The sequence below is a fragment of the Leptinotarsa decemlineata genome, unplaced genomic scaffold (assembly GCF_025532065.1).
Source record: "Leptinotarsa decemlineata unplaced genomic scaffold, Ldec_3_MD MMD2_tig00003798_RagTag_RagTag, whole genome shotgun sequence".
In the NCBI taxonomy this organism is placed as follows: Eukaryota; Metazoa; Arthropoda; class Insecta; order Coleoptera; family Chrysomelidae; genus Leptinotarsa; species Leptinotarsa decemlineata.
In genome coordinates, this window is record NW_027412596.1 from 957,509 (window position 1) to 980,744 (window position 23,236).

At 36.9% G+C, this 23,236-nt stretch overlaps 2 long non-coding RNA genes across 2 annotated transcripts in view; both read right to left on the minus strand.

The window, feature by feature from the left end:
* LOC141483657 (uncharacterized) overlaps window positions 1–23,236 on the minus strand; it is a 123,766-nt gene that overhangs the window by 60,097 nt on the left and 40,433 nt on the right. The gene's annotated exons all lie outside the window — the stretch shown is intronic.
* LOC141483634 (uncharacterized) lies at window positions 6,866–7,541 on the minus strand. The gene is made up of 3 exons (XR_012466201.1): window positions 7,358–7,541; window positions 7,165–7,297; window positions 6,866–7,103 (listed from the first exon to the last, which is right to left on the minus strand). It is a non-coding gene; the product is annotated as an uncharacterized lncRNA (long non-coding RNA).

Sequence of the window (23,236 nt, forward strand, 5' to 3'; positions counted from 1 at the left end):
TCCTGAACTATAATATCTACGCAAAAATTGTATTGAATTCTGTACCTGAGAGGTAAACTGTCGTAACTGAAAAATTCTCGATTTTGGGGTTATTGATGTAACTACATTATCGAGGTGTATATTCTTGAGTGGACAGTTTTGTCGTATCTGCACAGCTAATGAATGGCGTCATAGCCAATGTGACTTCAATGTATCTGTTATGATGTGATATGTGTAAACTCAAGTAACTTGAGTTACAACTGCTCTCCTGTAAAATTTTCAAAATGTCAGTTACGATAGTTTACCTCTGAGGTACAGAATTTATGAAAAAATTATCGAATCGCTTCATTTTTCAAAAGAGTGATAGGTGACGCCATCTTTCCGTCGGTAAAAAACCTAATATCAAATAAATGATTTTTAACCACAGTAGGCAACAAAAAATTCCTTATTTATGCTGTGGGTTGACTACTCATAAATTATATCAAATATCACATGAAAATTAGTTCAACAAACGAGCTTCTATTGAATCATCCGTGCATGGATGCAGACACAAATGAATGTCTAAGAAGTAAAAAAAAAACACCAGTTGAAATATATTTGGTCAGGCAATACTCAACACATCATCAACTAAAAATTTTTTCATAGATATACATATGCATTGCGAGCACGTACAATTATGCACCTACCATTAATTAAAAAAAATAATATATTAATCACTTTCCGATTCAGAACTTTCACCAATGTTTATAATAATAGGTGTAATATCCATAGCACAAAGAAGCTTTTTTCGTTCATACCATTTTTCTATGAGTGATTCGATGTGTTTCACACATTTTGCCCAAGTTTCAGCATTGCACTTCTCTAACGCTTCATTCCACATACTTAATACTTTTTCATCACTGTATTCATCTCTACCAATATATTTGTTATAGTAGGTTTTGCAATCAGCCCAAAATAATTCAATAGCATTGAAATCTGGGTGGTAAGGTGGTAATCTTAATACTTCATGTCCATGTTCTCGTACCAGTTCATCTATAATATATATATTTTCCTTTCGGTTCATCTTAGCCAATTGCAATAATTCTGGTTTTGTTAATTTGTCATCGAAATTAATGTTGTTTTCGTGTGAGCAACTAACAATTTCTGATTTTCTTGAAGAACTGGTAGGCTGTTTATTCAAAATTTCACTGTGGTATGGTGCACTGTCCATTATAGTTAAAGATGGTTTTTCCAAATTGGGAAGTAACTATAAAGTAATCCACTTGGTGAACATCGTACTATTCATTTCTCCATGGTAATCTAAAGTCAAAGATTTTGAACAGAACAATAAACTGGCTTCTGGAATAAACCCTTTCATAGAACCAACATGCACAACAAGAAATCGTTTACCATCATATCCTTCGGGTTTGCGTGCACTTTTTACATTATCATCCTGCCATGACTTTCTTTTATTTCCTCTAGAATACATCCATGTTTCATCTAAAAAAACCACTCTTTGTGGTTTTAAACTTCTTCGGTGTTCCTGGTATTTGCGTGAAAAAAATGCTCGTTGTGAAGCGATATTAGGTCTTTCAATCAAAGCTCTTCGATTATCATCTTTTTCAAATTTAAATCCCAGCTCTTCCAGTAAAACATTTAAAGACGATTCGCACATAGAAACAATTTCCTTATTTTTCAGCTCATCGTTCAGAGATCGAAGGGTAAGATGTTTTTCTGAAAGAAAATATTCAAATTAATATAGGTACATTTCAAAATTCATAGAATAGGAGAATTGATATTATAACTGCACTTCGAATACGAGATACAACTGAACCTTCAAATGTTAAAAAAAATATATTTCACAATTAAGTTTGACTAGTTAACTGATTATCATACATCCAAGGCCATTCCTGATACAGTTGTGACTGATGAAAATGGGGGTTATATTTGTTTAGAAATTTTTCTCTCGACACTAGTCAGTGTCGCGTCTAAGTCACGTGCATCGAATGAAATCTGCTTTCTTTTTGAGAGTGTGCTGCACTGATACACTTAATTTCATTGGTTGAAAATGAAATTTTTCAAAATTTAACTAATGGTATAGCTAGAATTAGAAGTCCCGACACAACACACTCAAACAGAAAACACGTGAAATAACATTTCCATCATATAGACATCTGAGCAGTCAATTTGTACCGTCTTTTCTTCACCACGTACTAAGAAGATGTACTCACTGTCTTTATACATATCGTACACAGTATATCATACTTCCATTTTCAGCCTTCAGGTAAATCGAATGTTTTCTTTTTGATACGATGTCTACTTTTTCCTAGAGTTGATGGAATGGGTTTGTGTTTATTTCTTTGTTTGATATTGAACACCGTTTTTTAGATATTTCAAGTGCATCTGCAACTCTCTGAAATACAGTTAAGAAAAGTTATGACATTTCTTTTATCATTTCAATGGTTACCTCTTGAACAGATGAAAATGGTAACAAAGGTCCTCCAAGCGCTCTCTCCATTTCAAAATATTCGCACAAGTTCAACACAAATTGTTGTGTTTGTGAATTGAGAATACTTCCAGGCATAATCTCAAAAGGAGTATAAATATATTGTACATGTTTTGGCATGATTTCATAGATTTAATTAATGTTATTTCTCTTATTATCGTTTTCACACTCCCAATTACTTTTGTATAATATCCCGGTAATGCGGAATCATATTCACAAATGTCAATTGTGAGGTTAGAAATATTAAAGAACATTTATGAATAAAACATATTGTATTGTACTTACTTTGGAAGTAATGATGCCAAGAGACGTTTAGCTTTGAAAAAACTATTTATGTAATATATTTGACTGCAAAATACTGTAAAACTGACGAAAACAATACCCAATAACATAAAACAATGATACTGTCAACTGTCAATATCATGTCTGGCAAATGTATGTAAATTGTAAAACACTGTCGGCTGTCTGGTTATCTCTTTCCACTGTTTCCACTGAGTATTATTTGATCATCACTATAACATATATGTTATATATTCTAATGCTACGATACAACATATATATCTTCTTCAGGAAGTGTCACGAAACAAAAGTTATTTAACACCCACAACACCGTTTCCATAATTAGTGCGATGCTTGCGAGAGACCCCTAAAAAACTTCACCCGAGTGTCGATATGTATAATATGCAATAATGTCAAATCTGTGACACAATAACCGTGGACCTACTGATAAAAAAACAGCCCTTTTCAGGGCTACATTATTCATACAAACAGTAGTAGTAAAAGATTATGTGACAAATGACTACTTTGACTAAAAAGTCGAAGTTGGGAATTTGTTAGTCATTGAATATGTGTGCATTATATGACAAATTACTACTTTCACTGAAAAGTCGAAGTTGGGAATTTGTTAGTCATTGAATATCCGTGCATATGATGAGTACTACTTTTACTGAAAATTGAAGTTGACAATTTGTCATCATTGAATATATATGCATATACTGGCGCCCGAAATTATCCTCAATAAATCAGAACGCTATATATAAACTGCACATGATCCTGAGGTCCTGGGACCTGAATTTTGTAGAACCAGAACAAACCTGATATGATCTGTGTTGAAGAATATAAAAATTAAATTGCTCTGATCTGTTATATAGCAAAAATTATAAATAAAGTTAAAAAATAATTGAACAAATTTTTCAAAAGACTTATAGGTGGCGCCATCTTTTGTCACGCCTTTCATTTCTCATTAACTAATTAAGTCAATTTGTAAACGATTTCTCATTGTTCCACAATTTGGCGTGAGAGTCGCAACTAGGGAATTGAGAGAGCATAGCTCCCAGGGTAGGCCGCCAGCTTTTAAAGAGTGAAGAAGGGCGTGGGTAAGATGGAGGGTAGATGGAGGGTATATAGCATACTAAACAATAACGGGAAATTTATTCTAAACGGTAACCAATTGAATCAAACTCAGATCCAGTTAAAATATCTATAATTCCTTTCCCTAACATCAGCACCTTTCTCAGTTGGTTCCAAACTTGTTAACAGATCTCTTGATTTATGTGTCAGTCTATGAATTGTATAAACCGTTATTATAAGGACTCCCTCTACAATACTAGCAGGAAGCCTTTAGCTCCTGAGGCCCCAAAGTGTCAAATGTGAGAAGATTTTACTTTTCTAATAGACTTTCTAAGTCCTGACGTCACAACTAGGCGGAGCTTAGCGAACTTTTCCAAACAAATCGATTTTACATGTTAAAACGCCATAAGAAATTATTTATATATTTATTGTATGTGCTTGCATTGCTAATGAGGACATTCGCGTATATTTTTGATTTGGTGTCAGTTAGTTGTAACATATTTTGAAAAAAATCTCCATTGGTAGGTAAAGTTTTTAATGAAAATTCAAGAGTTGTTATGTTCGTTGAGGTTATGTTATAGCTCCCAGGATAGGCCACCAGCTTTTAAACAGTGGAGAAGGGCGTGGGTAAGATGGAGGGTAGAGCGCCACCCGCTTCATCAACCCTGGAGCTTATATAGCATACTAAACAATAACGGGAAATTTATTCTAAACGGTAACCAATTGAATCAAACTCAGATCCAGTTGAAATATCTATAATTCCTTTCCCTAACATTCACACCTTCCTCAGTTGGTTCCAAACTTGTTAACAAATCCCTTGATTTATGTGTCAGTCTATAAATTGTATAAACCGTTATTATAAGGACTCCCCCTACAATACTAGCAGGAAGCCTTGAGCTCCTGAGGCCACAAAGTGTCAAATGTGAGAAGATTTTACTTTTCTAATAGACTTCCTAAGTCCTGACGTCACAACTAGGCGGAGCTTAGCGAACTTTTCCAAACAAATCGATTTTACAGGTTTGTTCTGGTTATACGGAATTCAGGTTTTAGGACGTCAAGATCATGCGCAGTTAATAGAGAGCGTTCTGGTTTATTGAGGATAATTTTGGACTGACGAATCCTCTGTTCTGGATTCGACTGCGAAATGATCCTAAACTGTTTTGAACCGTCCCGAATCGTTCTTGCTCTCGAAGCTGAACTGGCGAGAACTGTTCCCGTTGCTCATGCGCATTTATGTGAAAATTTGTTTGGGCTATTTGCTAGGATGTTCTTTTATTTATTTGATTTGAATAATTGATGATTGAGGTTAGATAACATTTGAACTGACTATAAGGATCCGCTACATAACAAAATGGACATAATCAATAGTATTTTCTTGTCTTCATCTCTTCATACATACGATAGGTGACAGAGTGGTCTCCTTAAAAGCGTTCTGGTTTAAACAAGTGTCCGAGACTGTTTCGGACTGTTTGAGATTTTTTGCTTGTACGCATCATGTCTTGCGCTGTTTCCAAACAGTTTCGGATGTTAGAACCAGATATATATATATATATATATATATATATATATATATATATATATATATATATATGAAATCTGAAGTTTTCACGGATAGGAATATGCTGAACTGGTTTTTCCGGGTATTTGATCCGTGTATGTGACATTATCTCTAATTTCACCGACGTTTCGACAAAATCTCATTTGTCATTATCAAGGTGTGCTGTTACGTGTTCAGAAGTTTGTTGACCCTGCTCAACTAACTTCTTACTATACTGGTAAAATGGTATTCGTTACGTGTTCAGAGATAGAGTAGTCCATAAACTCTCTACTACCTACTACTTACATGTTGTTGAGTTTTACCTGAGTTCTTCTTCTTAGTTGACCTCTTCTCCACGTTAAGGTATCGAATATGAAATCTGAAGTTTTCACGGAAAGGAATATGCTGAACTAGTTTTTCCGGGTATTTGATCCGTGTATGTGATATTATCTCTAATTTCACATACACGGATCAAATACCCGGAAAAACCAGTTCAACATATATATATATATATATATATATATATATATATATATATATATATATATATATATATATATATATATATATATATATATATATATATATATATATGTATATATACATATATATATATATATATATATATATATATATATATATATATATATATATATATTGTAATGTGCTTGCATTGCTAATAAGGACATTCGCGTACATTTTTGATTTGGTGTCAGTTAGTTGTTACATATTTTGAAAAAATCTCCATTGGTAGGTAACGTTTTTAATGAAAATTCAAGAGTTGTTATGTTTGTTGAGGTTATGTTATTTTTTCAATTGAAATATAGTTACTCAACATCTATTGTTCCAGATTTCAGATATAGAATGGCTTCATAACATGTTTTAAAGCTATCCTCTATAAATGATTTACTCGACAATGATAATAAAATGATGAAAAAGGCTGAAAATGCCTTGGAATCAAATCATGTGGAAAGTATGCAGTTTGATGCTAACTTGATGATGATAAGAGGAAGAGGAAAACTACATGTAAGCATGAAAGATGAACTCTACCGTGTTGAAGTGAGTCGTATGTCATGTATAAGTCTTCCATTTTTACCGAACAGTATCTTTGTTGCAGATCACACTGAATAAATCTGAAGATATCATATCTGCAAATTGTACTTGTCTTAGAGGAATAAAATGTCATCATATTGCCACATTAGCTCTTTTTGGACACTACAATATATCTGTGACGGACAAGAAATATGATCCACTGTGGGCAGAAAACTTATCGCTGCTATAAGATTTTTTTATAAAACAGTACCTGCCAAAACTTACACATAATCTTATATCAGCTGAAACTTGACTCAGTATATAAAATTATATCCAGATAATCATGTTAAGATAAAGTGTATCAGATATATGTAATAAATATTCAGAATATACCTTCACCAATATTTCTGTAATAGTATTGAATATAGTAACTGTTGGGGACAAGCTCAAAATAATGAAAACTAAATCGATCAGTTGTTATAGATAGTATTTATTTTTTATGGCCACTACTGTAAATAGTGAATAAAGTTCAAAGAATTCAATCAGTGAAATCATATAGTTATTCACCGAAGGAATCAAAAGTATCTATGTGGAAATTATACCAATTACAAATTTAAAATGGCAAGAGTCTCTGTTTCAGATATTTGTGAAGGCCCTGCTGCTTCTGAACTTATATTGGTTGCTTCCACCTCAACCTCTCTTGCCTTGACAGTTAGTTTACTGAAAACAAAGTTATTGAATCCAAGAATAGTAATATCTTTTCTCATTCATGTGAACATACTGTTTTTCTGGAGTTTCAAAGTCGAACTTTCTCTTCATATTGAATTCAAATAAAGTTTTTCTATTTTTTATTCATGTTAACAAGATGACAACTGCAAACTAATGAATGCTTTGATGACCCTCGATCTTGTCTCCTGCAAATTAATTTAACAATAAAATGCTTCATCTATGTATTAAGTATGCTGATTAGGTACCTTATGAGATTAATCCACTTTTTTCTCTCAGCTGGGTCTGCAGGAAATCCAAAAAATTTACAATTCCTTTGTTCACTGTAGTGTTTAAAACCAGGAACGAAACACGTAACCATGTTTACTGCAGGTCAGAAATCTGAAACAAAAGGAAAATAACATATAAAATGCTGTTTCAACACAAATTACTTGAAGATCTTTTTTATAAATTCTTAAACGTGAAATGAAAACTTAATAATGATAGAAACATTCAATACATAACCTAACAAATATTTCAGAAGCTATTATAACTGAGAAATAATTACTTACGGGTCGCTGTTTGATATATGTAGGAAGAAAATGCTCCTGCAAATGTAAAATTATAACTGAAAAGGCTTATTTGTACCCCACAATTGTTAAACATTCGTTGAAAGAAGCTCTTATGACAATTTCAATGCATTTTTGAATTGTTTGGAAAAGTTCGCCAAGCTCCACCCACTCTTGACGTCACACTTATGTTGTCCATTGTAAACAATACCAAAATGTTCATATGAAGTTTATACTTGTAGCGAAACGTGATTTCCACAGCGCCACTAAACCTAAAACTTTATCATTCGCCAATACAAACTGTGAACACTTTACGATAGAAAGTATTCATCTTGAGGGGGGCAGATGTAGCGAAACGTGATTTCCACAGCGCCACTTCGTTATAGAACCCACAATACATTTCTATGTGCTCTAGGCAGGGCTACGATTAGCAGCTCGAGAAAGGTTTTTCAAGGCGAGTTTTTTAAGTTCCAAATAAAAACGGTAACGGCTATTTCGATCGTGGTTACTGCAGAGGCCATTTAAAAGTCAGAAAAGATCGACACATTGATGAAACTGTTTTCGTGCTTTTGGTTGAATAAAACTCATAATATTATCCTTTTGATATTTGGTTGGTGCCTGCACTATTTTAGGTAGGTAAGGATATAAAATTCAAGTGTAAATCTGAACGTGCACTATTTTAGTTTTGTCAAGTCATCTGAGAATAAACAGCCTACCACATTTTTGCTTTTCACTACAAAGAGCCAGGTTTGATCCACTACAACCCTGAGATACCATACGATCCATTACATTTTGGCGATCAACTCGGGCCTGATTTTTTCAGTCATATCCAAGCCAGAAAATGGTGGTGGATAATTCTCCGAAAAGATACCAGCTACGGAGCGGGCGAATGATGGGAAACGATGAGGAGGCAGAAAATATAATTTTCCCAACATCGCAAAGTACGGATAATACTGGAAATCAAGGTAACATTTCTCCATTGTATTCACCTCTGAACATCAACAGCCTGTTAACAATACCTACTCTTGGGGCACCTTTGGGGACAACTCCAATGGTACCACTGCCAGGATACGATTTTTCATCACTTGGAGCTACATCATTGGTTTTTTCAAAACAACCAATCACAGTATCAACTGTACAAGTTTTTTCTTCTCTGGAGCAGGATCTCCATAATATTAATTTAAGTGAGGAGAACAAGGGGCCTAAACAGAGTCCAAGAAATATAATACCTAATGTTTTACCCCCTTTAAAAAGAGCAGAAGTGAATTTTGCTACAACCCTGGTTACGCCTATTGTTACTCCAAAAATCAGTTACATTCCTACTAGTAGCGGGTTACATTCTTCATCGAAACAAAGTTTCAGTCATAATATGAGGAAAGAAAATGATTTTCAGCCAAATATAAATCTTTTAGGCTTACAAAAAAATCCTCAACCCGTTACATTCACGAACACCAATACTTATTCAGATAGAAATATAGAAAAATTTTCGAATCCACGAAATAATTCATTATTTTCTGGTAACCAACAGAATGGTAATTTGTGTTTACCTATTTGTACGAATTGTCATAGTCAGGGAGCATAATCCATAAATCCCGATGCTGTTCATTTTATAGAGAAAACTGTAATTTAGGGATTGTACCAGCAGCTTTCGAATATTCTTGCGCAAATAATAGGATTCAGGCTGTGAAAGACTTAGAATCATGTAAGTCCTTACCTATCTATGATGGCGAGGGCTCACTCCACCCAATTGAATTTCTAAATTATATTGAAACTTTTATCGATGTACATAATATTGATATGAATAAGTTTTCCTTGATGGTTAATCACTTGTTCCAAAATTCAGCCAAACTTTGGTTTCAGGCGTATATTAATTTTTTTGCAAATTACACTGAATTCCGGGCCGCATTCGTGGAACAATTTTGGAGTGCCAACAAACAACTGAAAGTTAAGCTACAGTTAGAATCGGGGCGTTACAGAGACAGTGATGGCGCGTTCGTCGACTATTTCAATAAATACGTCGTTATGGCAAAATACCTACATCCCCCCACTCCTCGGAGCAACTGTTAATCACAATCGCAAAACATTTTCCACCGAATATTTCAGCAGTTTTGGTCGGGGCGAGTTCGCTTTTAACAGCAGTTGATCGACTTAGACAAACCGATTACTATTTTTTCAACGACAAAAAAGTAACTTTTAGCGACAACTATCCTAGTCAGACTGCTAATTGTTTTTCTCTTCCCAAACCGACACCAACTGAAACTAATCAATGGAAACAAAATCAAATCAAACAAAAAGTCAATTTCAGAGCCAACCGGAAAGATTTTGGTGGAGTCTTCCGAAAGAAACACATTTCCAACCTCGACATATCTTCCCCTGAGGTACCGCCCTCGGAAAACGAAGAGTACTCCCGCGTGCAGGCTCACGCGTGGGAGCAATCCTCAACAGAGCCACACTTATCGAAAATTTTCCTCGTTCAGACTTATTGGAAGAATGTGATTTTAACCATGCGCCGGTTGACACGCGATCCCTGTTATTGTAGTCACATTATATGACCAAGAATTCCCAGCCATGATTGATACAGGTAGTACGGTATCGGTAATCTCGATGGTGGTACGGGAACAAATTTCTGATCATAAAAAATACATTCCCCACTTTCCGTGTCCCGGAATCCGAGTGGTAGGTGCATTTCAATCGAAATATAAAAAAGTGTCATTTCAAGCCGATATCTCCTTTTTACTGAACGAAACGGAATTTTGTCACGAATTCCTTATTATTTCTGATCTTTATTATCCAATTATCATTGGGGTGGATTTTCTAAGGATTTATGAGGCAGTTCTCAACCTACAGAAAAAAACGATAACCTTACATTAAGAGGACCGTCCTTTGAACATCAAAGAGAGGTTGTTTGAGCATGAATATGGCAATGTGGAATCTCCCCGCATTTCTGATATCGTCAATAATGCGGTTCAGAGACGCAATGAAGCCTTGACGGTTTTTCTAAATCATGAAAAGGTGGAAGTATCACAAATTTTTGATGCTAACTGTTGCCTGACCAATGATCAGAAAGATATGTTTGCGGAGTTAATCCAGAAATATTCAACGGTATTTTCGAATATTCCGGGGCGTACAATGTTATATGAGCATCCCATCGTACTCAAAAACGACGAAGAATTTTTTGTTCGACCGTACCCCATTCCGGTGGCTCACCGAAACGCTGTAAATTCAGCTTTAGCCCAGATGGAACAGTGGGGTGTTATCGAGCGGGCCTCTACTTCCTACATATCTGCCCTGATGACGACCATAAAAAAGATGGAAACGTCAGGGTTTGCCTTGACGTGAGACACCTCAATAAGAGGTTGGTGCCTGATTTTGAGTTACCATTGCGCATTGATGACATCGTTCGTTCCTTGGGGGGCAAAACTTTTTTGTCAAAAATTGATTTATCCCACTCTCACTGGCAAATTCCAATAAAGGTTCAAGATCGAAAATACACCGGGTTTATGGTTAACGGAAAAACGTACCAATTTTGTACTTTACCGTTTGGGCTGTCCACGGCAGTGGCGTCGTTCTCGAGAGCAATGAGGCTGGTTTTCGGGGATGAATACTGTGATTTTCTCCTCACTTATGTAGACGACCTCTTGGTGATGTCATCTTCTTTTGAAGAACATTTACGACATTTGGAGAAAGTTTTCTCCAGGATACAGTGGGCAGGCTTAACGGTTAAATTGGCTAAATGTAAATTTTTCCAGAACGAAATGCATTTTCTCGGCTATGTAGTTTCTCCGAAAGGTATTAGTCCAGATCCAGAAAGGATTCAGGCCATCCAGGATTATCGACGTCCTATCAACTTGAAAGAGCTACAAAGGTTCCTAGGCCTTTGTAATTATGACCGAGCTTTTTCACCGAGGTTTGCCGACCTTTCGGAGCCGCTTACCTCACTCTTGCGAAAACCTACCAAGTGGAAATGGAGGGAGGAACAGGAAACAGTTTTCCAAAGTCTCAAGCAGGAACTCCAAGAATCCACTCTGTTATATCACCCTGATCCCACCTTACCGTTACATGTAGCAACGGACGCAAGCGATGTTGGAATCGCGGGACAGCTCTATCAAATCAAAGAGGGTGAAAAACATGTGGTGGCCTGGGCGAGTCGACTGTTGATAGAAAGGGAAAGACGATACAGTTCGAACGAAAAAGAAGTATTAGCTGCACTCTGGTGTATATTACGTTGGAGAATTTACCTCCTGGCCAACGAGTTTACCCTTCATACGGACAGCCGAACTTTGACCTATCTCAACTCTTGTCGACTGTTGAGTCCAAGAATCACGAGATGGGCTCTTGCCCTTCAGGATTTTACCTTTCAGATTGTACATGTGCCAGGAAAGGAACATTTTCAGGTCGATGCACTATCACGATACGCTTGCTTAAGACTTCCCACACCAACTGACAAATGTTTCAGAGTAACCTCCATTCAACTTCCCGTTCAGATTGGTGAGAAGCTGAAGAAAATAGGTGAGTTGCAAACCGACGATCCTAAACTTTTATAAAGACATTCTTTATGAAAGAGGAGACAGTCCAAACATTTTTCTTCTCTGCATTCCAGAATCGCCTATACGAGACCTAGTTATGGGTGCGCATGAAGCTCTGGGACACTTCGGAGTCTATAAAATATGGATGGCTCTGAGAGAGGAAGTTTTTTTTTCAAAATATGCAAAGAAATATTAAGAAAATAATTGAATCATGTAATGTATGTCAAAAATCCAAAATATCAATCTTACCAAATACTCCCCAAATACCGATACTTCCAGAATCGAAGACGGACTTACTAGCTATGGATGTGCTTGGTCCCTTGGTGCGCAGTCGCGGAGAGGCTATGTATATTTTTGTCATTTATAATATATTCACCAAATACGTGACATTGTATCCGATAAAAAAGGCAAATTCTGTCACCATGTTGAACAGGCTGAAAAAAAATTATTTTCCGTTGCACGGTCTTCCGAAACGTGTACTTCATGATAATGCTACACAATTCTCCTCGAAAGTTTGGAAAGCCACTTTAGAGACATTGGGCATTAAACTTGTCTATATTTCTGTACGCCACCCAATGGCCAATCCGTCGGAACGTTGCATGCGCGAAATTGGCCGAATTTTGCGTTGCTATTATCATGACCGGTATTCGAAATGGGCAATGGATATTCCGTTATTTCAGTCTTTTTTAAACTCAGTCGTCCACGAATCCACCGGCTTCGCTCCTATTGAGCTTGAGTTCGGAAAGGATAAAGTGAAGTTGTTACCACCTGATATCGTCCATCCCGATTATAATGCGGGAAACCAGTCGCAAAATGACAAACTAGTTCTGGCCGAAGCAAACCTTAGGTGCAGAGCGGAGCGACGAGCCGCAAAACACCCGGGTCGCCCTTACACCCGTTTTCAGCCGGGTGACTTAGTTTTACTTAAGGCCCACAATATTTCTTCATCCATTCGGGCCGAAACGAGAAAGATTTTGCTTCTCTTTGAGGGTCCCTACCGGATCAAACAAAAAATTGCAAATGATACTTATATCCTTTGCCAGCCGGATCAAGATCTTGAGCGTGGCATGTTTCACGCCAGTCACCTAAAACTTTATCATTCGCCAATACAAACTGTGAACACTTTACGATAGAAAGTATTCATCTTGAGGGGGGACAGATGTAGCGAAACGTGATTTCCACAGCGCCACTTCGTTATAGAACCCACAATACATTTCTATGTGCTCTAGGCAGGGCCACGATTAGCAGCTCGAGAAAGGTTTTTCAAGGCGAGTTTTTTTAGTTCCACATAAAAACGGCAACGGCTATTTCGATCGTGGTTACTGCAAAGGCCATTTAAAAGTCAGAAAAGATCGACACATTGATGAAACTGTTTTCGTGCTTTTGGTTGAATAAAACTCATAATATTATCCTTTTGATATTTGGTTGGTGTCTGCACTATTTTAGGTAGGTAAGGATATAAAATTCAAGTGTAAATCTAAACGTGCACTATTTTAGTTTTGTCAAGTCATCTGAGAATAAACAGTCTACCACATTTCTGCTTTTCACTACAAAGAGCCAGGTTTGATCCACTACAACCCTGAGATACCATACGATCCATTACATACTTTATACCTTGTAAAGTATAACTTCAAAACAGCAACGTCTCAAGTATTGACGAGACATCCTTCTTTCTTCTTTGGGGAGCCTGGGTTCTTTACAGTCCCCTTAGAATTGACACATTTGTGCTGTAGGGGTAGTATAATTTATAAGTATGAATTAGTATAATTTATAAGTATAGTGAAATTTTGAATAAACAGTCTACCCGTTCTTCAAGAAAATCAGAAATTGTTAGTTGCTCACACGAAAACAACATTAATTTTGATGACAAATTAACAAAACCAGAATTATTACAATTGGCTAAGATGAAACGAAAGGAAAATATATATATTATAGATGAACTGGTACGAGAACATGGACATGAAGTATTAAGATTACCACCTTACCACCCAGATTTTAATGCTATTGAATTAATTTGGACTGATTGCAAAACCTACTATAACAAATATATTGGTAGAGATGGATACAGTGATGAAAAAGTATTAAGTATGTGGAATGAAGCGTTAGAGAAGTGCAATGCTGAAACTTGGGCAAAATGTGTGAAACACATCGAATCACTCATAGAAAAATGGTATGAACGAGAAAAGCTTCTTTGTGCTATAGATATTACACCTATTATTATAAACATTGGTGAAAGTTTTTTTTTTTTATTACATTTATTTGATGTCGCATCAACCTCGAGGGTTATTAGCGACAATTCAAATTTCATAGTACATTGATTTCTTACAATAAATTTTCATATACGGTGCAGCAGCTGTATACGTCTTAGAAAGGCAATTAGTTTTTCATAGTTACAATTTTGTCCTAACGCTGCTTCAATTGAAGGGGGGATGTCGTACTCGACTCTCTCGTTGGAGTAAGATGCGCACTCAGATAAAATATGTTTAACACTTATGGCACATGTATTCATGAGTGAAGCGAGTATGCCCTAGTCGAAGACGTGATAGGATAACTTGCAATTTTCTCGTTTTTGGAAGTGATTTCCAGGGTAAGACCAATGGTTTGATTGTTGATATTTTAGAGTTGGAGCCATTCCATTGCTGTTGCCACACGTTAGTAAGGATTTGTTTGTAAAACGGTTTCAGGTCTGGGTGGGCAATTCTTTTTTCAATATCTGTGAGTGGGTTAGTAATGGCATCCTTTGCCAGCTGGTCGGCCCTTTCGTTGCCTGCTATACCAACATGTGATGGAACCCACATAAAGTGGATATGTTTACGTTTCTCAATGATTGAGTGGAGCTTATGTTTGATGTGAAGTATGATGGGGTGTTCTGGGTTTAGCTTCGTTATTGCCTCCAGTGTACTCAGTGAGTCGGTAATTACCAAGAATTTTGAGTGATCGCTTTTCTCTGCATATTCAAGTGCTTTCCATATGGCATAAAGTTCTCCTGAGAATACAGTGCTTTCTGCTGGTAGTTTGAAGGAGTGATTGGAGGCAGTACTGGTGAATGCTGCCCCCACTCCTTCTTCTGATTTGGATGCGTCGGTGTATATTTGGATACAGTCTTCGAATTGTTGCAATAGTTGTTGAAAAGTTGCATGAATTAAATTATGGTTGGTGTTATTTTTCTCAAATTGTACGAGCCCTTTTTCAATTTTAATGCTTGGAAAGGTCCATGGGGGAGGATTAGGAATGTTTGAGGTGTTGAAAATTTCAGGTCGATTGAGTAGTAAGTTGGAAAGGAATCGATTGAGTCTCTCGTAGAATGGAATTGCCACCCTCTTCCTTTTTGCAAATGTATTTCTGAACCTTTGGGCTATAACGTTATGGAAAACAGGGTTATCTGGGTTAGATTGAACTGCAGCGGCATATGTGAGGCTGAGATGTTTTCTTCGGATACTTAATGGAGGTTCTCCTGATTCACAGTATAAACTTTCAACCGGACTTGTGTGGAATGCTCCAAGAGCAATTCTAAGAGCACAGTTTTGGATGGTGTCCAGTTTTTTCAAGGTCCCGTTTTTGCGGAGTTGTACACTATAGAGCCATAATCCAGTTTTGATCTAATTAAAGATCTATAGATCAACATTAATATATTTGTATCTGCACCCCATGATCTAGATGCAATAGTTTTCATTATGTTTAGACCGCTCTGACAAGTCATTTTTAGGTATGTAGTAATGTGCTCATTCCAGTTGAGTTTTTGATCGAATATCATACCCAGAAATTTTGTATGTTTGACGTACTCAATATCTTTATAGTTGAGTTGTAATTTAGGCAAATTTTCTTTGGGTCTTTTCGTGAAATGGATACAGTTTGTCTTGCTCTCAGATATTCTTAGACCTGATAATTCTGACCATTCTTGTAGTTTATAAATGAAATTTTGTGAATATCCATAAATAGTTTTGAAATTTTTGCCCTTACCAAAGACAACTAAATCATCTGCGTAAAGTCTAGCTTTCAGAGGGGCTGCACAGTCATCAATGATACTGTTGATTGCAACCAAGAAGAGAGTAACACTCAGCGAGGTTCCTTGGGGGACTCCATTATCTTGGGTTCTTTTGGAGGAAAGTGTGCCATTGACACGAACTTTGAAATTTCTGTTATTCAGAAAGTTCGTAATGAATTTCAGCGAATTTCCAACCATTCATGGAGTTTTTTAATTATTGAGTGTCGCCATACCGTATCATATGCTTTTGATATGTCAAAGAATATTGAAATGCATTCTTGGGAGTTAGCAAAAGCTTCATGGACATCTGATTCAAGGTCAACTAGATTGTCCAGAGTGGATCTCTTTTTTCTAAATCCGCTCTGTTGAGGGATGATGAGTTTCCGATTTTCCAAGGTCCATATCAGTCTTCTATTGATTATTTTCTCTATTACTTTACACATGGCACATGTTAATGAGATTGGTCTGTACGAATCCGTTAATGATTTTGGTTTTCCTGTTTTAAGAATAGGTACTATGATTGATTCTGACCATATATGCGGGAAAACATGCGTATTCCATATGACATTATACATTTTCAGCAGTAGTTCTTTGGCATTCTGGGGCAGCATTTTCAGGAAAATAATGGGAATGTCATCTGGGCCTGGTGTAGAATTTTTTGTTTCTTCTAGGATGACCGAAAGTTCTTTCATTGTAATAGGATAGTTCATTGGATGCTCAGTTAATTCATCGTATGAGAGGGGAGTACTCTCTTCAACTAGTTTTCGAGTTATGAACTGTGATGTATAAGTTTCGTTACTTGAATGTTTTTGAAGTGTTGATGCTAAAGCGTCTGCTATGTCTTGTGGGGAGGTAAGTGGGGATCCATTGTAATTCACATAATGAATCATTGAGTGGTTACGAGTTCCAGAGATTCGCTTAACCATTTTCCAAACATCTCCAATTGGAGTGGAATTATTTATACCAGCTACGAATTCCTGCCAACATTTACGTTTGTTCATTTTCATTGTATATCTAGCTCGTGCCCTCAGACGTTTGAATTCTGTCATATTTTCAGGAGTTTTGTGTCGTTTGAAAGTGTTGAATGCCTTTTTTGCAAGCTTCACTGCACTCTGACATTCATCATTCCACCAGGGAAGGGCAGGGTATTTATTGGAGGTAGATCTCTTTCCAACATATTTTTCCGCCGCTTTCGTAATTGTTTGACAAAATGTCTCGATCATTTGATTCACGTCCATTCTAAGTATTTGTTCAGTATCTGACATAATGGGATCGTTTTCGATATATTTTACGAAGTTGGTCCAATCTGCTTGTTTCAAACGCCATCTGGGATTTACATTGTAGGGTTTACGATAGTTCTCATTGTTTATAATTATTGGAAAGTGATCGCTTCCGAATAATTCAGGAAGTACTTCCCAGACAAGAGAAATAGATAACTCGGATTCACAAAGGGTTAGGTCAATTGCTGAGGAATCTCCATTTGCAGAGTTGAATCTTGTGACTCTTCCGTCGTTCAGTATATTGAGTTGTAGGTTGTTGATAACTCTTTCAATTTTTTGTCCCATCACTGTGATTTTCTTAGATCCCCAAATATGGTTGTGCGCATTGAAATCACCAACAATTAATCGAGGTGAAGGAATTTGCCCAAAAAGGTTGGTAAGTTCGTCTTCAGTTGGATCCTGATTGGGAGGAATGTAGATATTACAAATATTTAATTTCATTGGCCCACAGATAACAACCCCAATCGCTTCTAAGTTGGTGGTCAATGGAATATTCTGCACCTCTAATGTATTCTTAGTGTAGATAGCTACTCCTCCACTGGCATGTCGCGTGTTTTCTCTATTTTTGAAAAAACATGTATAATTTGAAAGTTTGTGCGTTTTCTGTTTATGGAAATGGGTTTCCTGTAGACATATTATGGATGGGTCATGATTTTGTAGGATCAATTTCAGCATTTCTAGCTGGGTATAGTACCCATTAAGATTCCACTGCAATATTGAGTTGAACGTAAAATAAATGGGTTAATTGTAACGAGAAGTTTGAATTAGCAGAGTTCCTGTGATGTGTCACTGTCCTCAATTTCGCTGGATTCAGCTGCTAATTGTTTCCTGATTTTGTTTTGGATTTTTGTACATCTTGCTTTGATTTTACGATCATTTAAAAGTGGATACATCTGGTGCAAAGTTTCTATCAGATCGTCTATGTCCTTTGTGTAATTTTTTGCTACGCTCAGAGGATCCGCTGAGCCATACACATTTTCAAAAAAGTCCGTAATTTCGTTAAATGTTAAGGTTGATTTTCGATTCACGTTATCAAATATGGGTCTAGCTGGATTCAGCAGAGCTTCTACAGATTCTCTATCTTGAGTAATTTTGATTTTTTTAGCCTTATGTCTGAGTTTGGTTTGATGAATAGTTTTTCTTGGTTCGATGATTGAGTAGGGGGAGTGGTTATCTCAGAGATGTTACGTTTTTCAGAAGAGTTGTGGTATTGATTCGAATCGGTTGGTAGCTCATGGGTGGGTATTCTATCGATAGTTATGGTTTTTTGGTTGGTCATTGTTATGGTATTTAATGGTATAGAACTGGATTCTGTGGGTGATTCGTCTTTGTCGTTATTGGAGTTCAGAGTGGATTCGTTGGTAACCGTGTTTGGATAATTTGCTGATAAGTGCCCATCTTGCTTACATTTGAAGCATAGATGATTGTCTAGTGAGAGAAAGATTCGGTATGGAGTTTCTTCGAAAGATATTACAATAGATTGAGGTAATGTAGCGTGGGAAACAGGAGAGATGTAGGTTTGTCGGCGAAAACTCAGGATATGTTTGAATTTGGGATCGGAGGCGCTGATTCTCAGGAAGGATAATGGAGATACCAAGTTCAAACCTAACTTACGAAGTTCGATTTCTAGCAATTCGTGAGGAATCGAGGGACAAACATTCGATAAAATCAGTTTTTCGCTGGGCGTGATTAATCTTCTGGCTGTAAGAATTTCTTGGTTCACCACAATTTTTCCATTAGCCTTGGTGAGAAAGTCGTCTACGATTGTCTCACTGGAAAGATATACACAAATTCTGTTGTTTGAAATGCGTGAAGAGAAAATAATATATCTTGGGTCGATTTGATTTCCTAAGGCTAGAAGGTAGTCTTCCAGTTTTGTATTTTCTAGGGCGTTGAATAAGATTGCTTGTTTTTTTTACGGAAAATTTGGTGGGCTAGTAGGTGCTATCGTTTGACTGACTGTCGTTGAGAAAAGTCTTGAAGCGTTCTGGGTACTCCTGTAGTCAGAAGTACCTGGGTGTTGTTCTTCATTCATAGTTTTAATTATCTGAGTACGCCCCTGTCCATCAGTTCTTAATGTACTGATAAGAACCGCTATTTGGTCTTGTCAGTAAGGATTTCGAAGAAAGGTCAAATGAATATACTATGAAAAGAATATAACTCACAGGCACTGATGAAGTTGGCTATGGTATGATGCAGTATACACTATCACAAATATTTTGAAATTTGAATTTTGCTCGAAAAATAACAACTTTCTGCGGTCTCTGATAAGCACGTTTAAAGGTTACCAGTCAGGACCGTATTCTCCATTGGTGAAAGTTCTGAATCGGAAAGTGATTAATATATTATTTTTTTTAATTAATGGTAGGTGCATAATTGTACGTGCTCGCAATGCATATGTATATCTATGAAAAAAATTCAGTTGATGATGTGTTGAGTATTTCCTGACCAAATATATTTCAACTGATGTTTTTTTTTTACTTCTTATACATTCATTTGTGTCTGCATCCATGCATGGATGATTCAATGGAAGCTCGTTTGTTAAACTAATTTTCATGTAATATTTAATATAATTTGTGTGTAGTCAACCCACTGCATAAATAAGGAATTTTTTGTTGCCTACTGTGGTTAAAAATCATTTATTTGATATTAGGTTTTCTACCGACGGAAAGATGGCGCCACCTATCACTCTTTTGAAAAATGAAGCGATTCGATAATTTTTTTATAAATTCTGTACCTCAGAGGTAAACTATGGTAACTGACATTCTGCAAATTCTACAGGAGAGCAGTTGTAACTCAAGTTACTTGAGTTTACACATATCATATCATAACAGATACATTGAAGTCACATTGGCTATGACGCCATTCATTAGCTGTGCAGATACGACAAAACTGTCCACTCAAGAATATACACCTCGATAATGTAGTTACATCAATAACCCCAAAATCGAGAATTTTTCAGTTACGACAGTTTACCTCTCAGGTACAGAATTCAATACAATTTTTGCGTAGATATTATAGTTCAGGAATCGCAAAGTTGCGAAATACTAGAAAAATCGATCAATTGAATTGAATATTTCAAGTAACACTTTTTATGGGATTTTATTTGAATATTTTGCAAAACCGAAGCACTTGTATAACTGTGTACTGTTTACTATACTTTTCTCTGGCGTGTTACTAGATATATTTTTAAAGTGGTCATAATCATTATTGGTCTAACTATGAAAAAAACTACTTGCAGTCTCTACTATTCAAACTGACACTTAATTCATTGTAACGTTATTTTCACATTTCAAGCTCTTCAACTTCTAAATACAGTGACTAGTTTTTATTCAGTTATATTGTTCAAATAAAGAAGCATATTATTTCCAAATTACTTCAAGACCTTCACAACCGTACGAAAGTGAACACCAATGCTTTTACACACTTTGGCGATCACGGTCTTCAACCTCAGTTCATAGATGGCGCAACTATATTTCCAGCTAATGCTTGTCCCCTTATATGTTGAGAATGTATTGAAATACTCTTGGAAGACCATATATACATAATAAAGCATAAACATATTTACCTGGCGTGCCTGACATCACAGCCAAGTCTAGCTCTTAGCTGGACGCGTCGACAGAAGTCGTTACGCTATCGTTTAGAGAACAGATGCTAACATAGTCCTCGCCGCTTGCGCGTCACCATTGACAGCGAGGGATGAGCGATGCGTTTATTCAGCCAAACGCCGTGGAGTGAACATCACGTTTTTCTATCGTTGAATAGTTGCTGATGTGACGTCACACCACTAAATTGGTGGGCTCACACCGATGGAACATTTATTACTTTGTGGATCTTTGAAAGAGAGGGCGTTACCAACTTCTTTCCAAACGGAAAGGGAATTTTTAAAAATTGATTCAATTGACTATTCAACACTGTATATTACTTTTGGAATTTCGAATAAGCTATTTCTGTGTAATCAGCAGTTTCACATACGTTTTATGACAATGCAAACAAAATTTTGGAAGGAATTATACTCAAGACGAATTCATCTCAATGCGCTCTCACATACTCAATGATGGCGTTCACGATCACAACTCGTTATGCAGACGTGTTTTTATTCTGTACAAACTGGTACAGAGTACATATGAACGATAATGTCAAATCCTAACTTTTTCGTGTATGTCAAACCCAAAACACTACTACTACTTCAAAGTCGCCTTGTCCGCATGTAGACTTCTTCAAAGTCACCTTTTCGACATCGTGTGACGTATGTCGTGTGACGTATGTTGATGTCATTCCATAATTGAAAGTGTCTTGCGACCTCTCCACCATCACAACTCGATGTGTTGACAGATTGTGATACGAGCCAAGCAGTGGTCGTTGGAACTTCAGAGAGTGTAGACGTGTGCACTCTCTGTCACGATAGGTACCATCCAAACTGATTAGGAAGGCAGTGGATCTTCGTTGTATGCAGACGTGTGTTTATTCTGTACAAACTGGTGCAGTACACATGAATGATAATGTCAAATCCTAAATTTACCGTGTATGTCAAATCCAAAACACTACTTCAATGTCGCCTTGTCCGCATGTAAAGACTTCTTCAAAGTCACCTTGTCGACATCGTGTGACGTATGTAGAGATCATTTCAATGTTGAAAGTGTAGTATGTAGACGGACTCACTTGGTGGGGCTCACACCGAAGGAACATTCATTACATGGTGGATCTTTGAAGTATGCAGACGTATGCTTGTACATGAACAAGCACTTGATGAAACCCTGTACCATGCATTCACACACACACAGAATTGTGTGTCACACAAACCAACCAAATGTAATTATGTCACACACACACAAAATCTCATATGAAAAACATTCTGAATGATCCATGCACCAGACACTTCAAGGTCATATCGCCTTGATGTTACTAAACAACAAAAAAGCAATTCATACGTCATAGTTGTGGGGTCATAGTTGTGGGGTCATAGTTGTGGGGGGAGTAATACAGTCCTCGGCCGTCTGCGTGTCACCATCGATAGCGAGGCTAGACCGATGCGTTACGTCACACAGTCTTCATCGTATCGAGAGGGGTGAAGGCAGACCGATGAATACGAATTACTCAGCCACACGTCGTGGAGTGAACATCTCGCTCTCTTACCTCTTACCGCTGAACGGTTGCAGCTGTCACCCCACAAACTTGGTGGGTTCACACCGATGGAACATTCATTACTTGGAGGATCTTTGAAGTATGCAGATGTATGTTTGTATACAGACATGCACATGATAAATCCTTTACCTTGCCTGCTGTGACGTCACACCGCTTGGTGGACTCACACCGATGGAACATTCATTACTTGGAGGATCTTTGAAATATGCAGACGTATGTTTCTATACAGACACACACATGAAAAACCCTATACCATGCATTCTAACACACGCCCCAACCAAATGTAATTACGTCACACACAAAATCCCGAAAAATTCTGAATGGTACATGCACCAGACACTTCAACTTGATGTCACTGAACACCAAAAAAAGCAATTAATACGTCATAGTGGTGGGGGGAGGCCAGGATTCGGCTGTATGCATCTACTTATAATAGGCTTCAGAATTGCTGTTGAGAAGCAATACGTACAAACAGAAAACAAGTGTTTATGATTTTTCAGAATATACACGATGCAAATTAGTCTGTGAATAAACTTTGTTATTTTTGTTTCATGAAGGAAGCTTTTGAGTAAAATATCCCGTATATCTCTTTTCCAACCCTCCTGACCCGTGAAATTGTTTTGATGAAAGTTTTGGAACAACC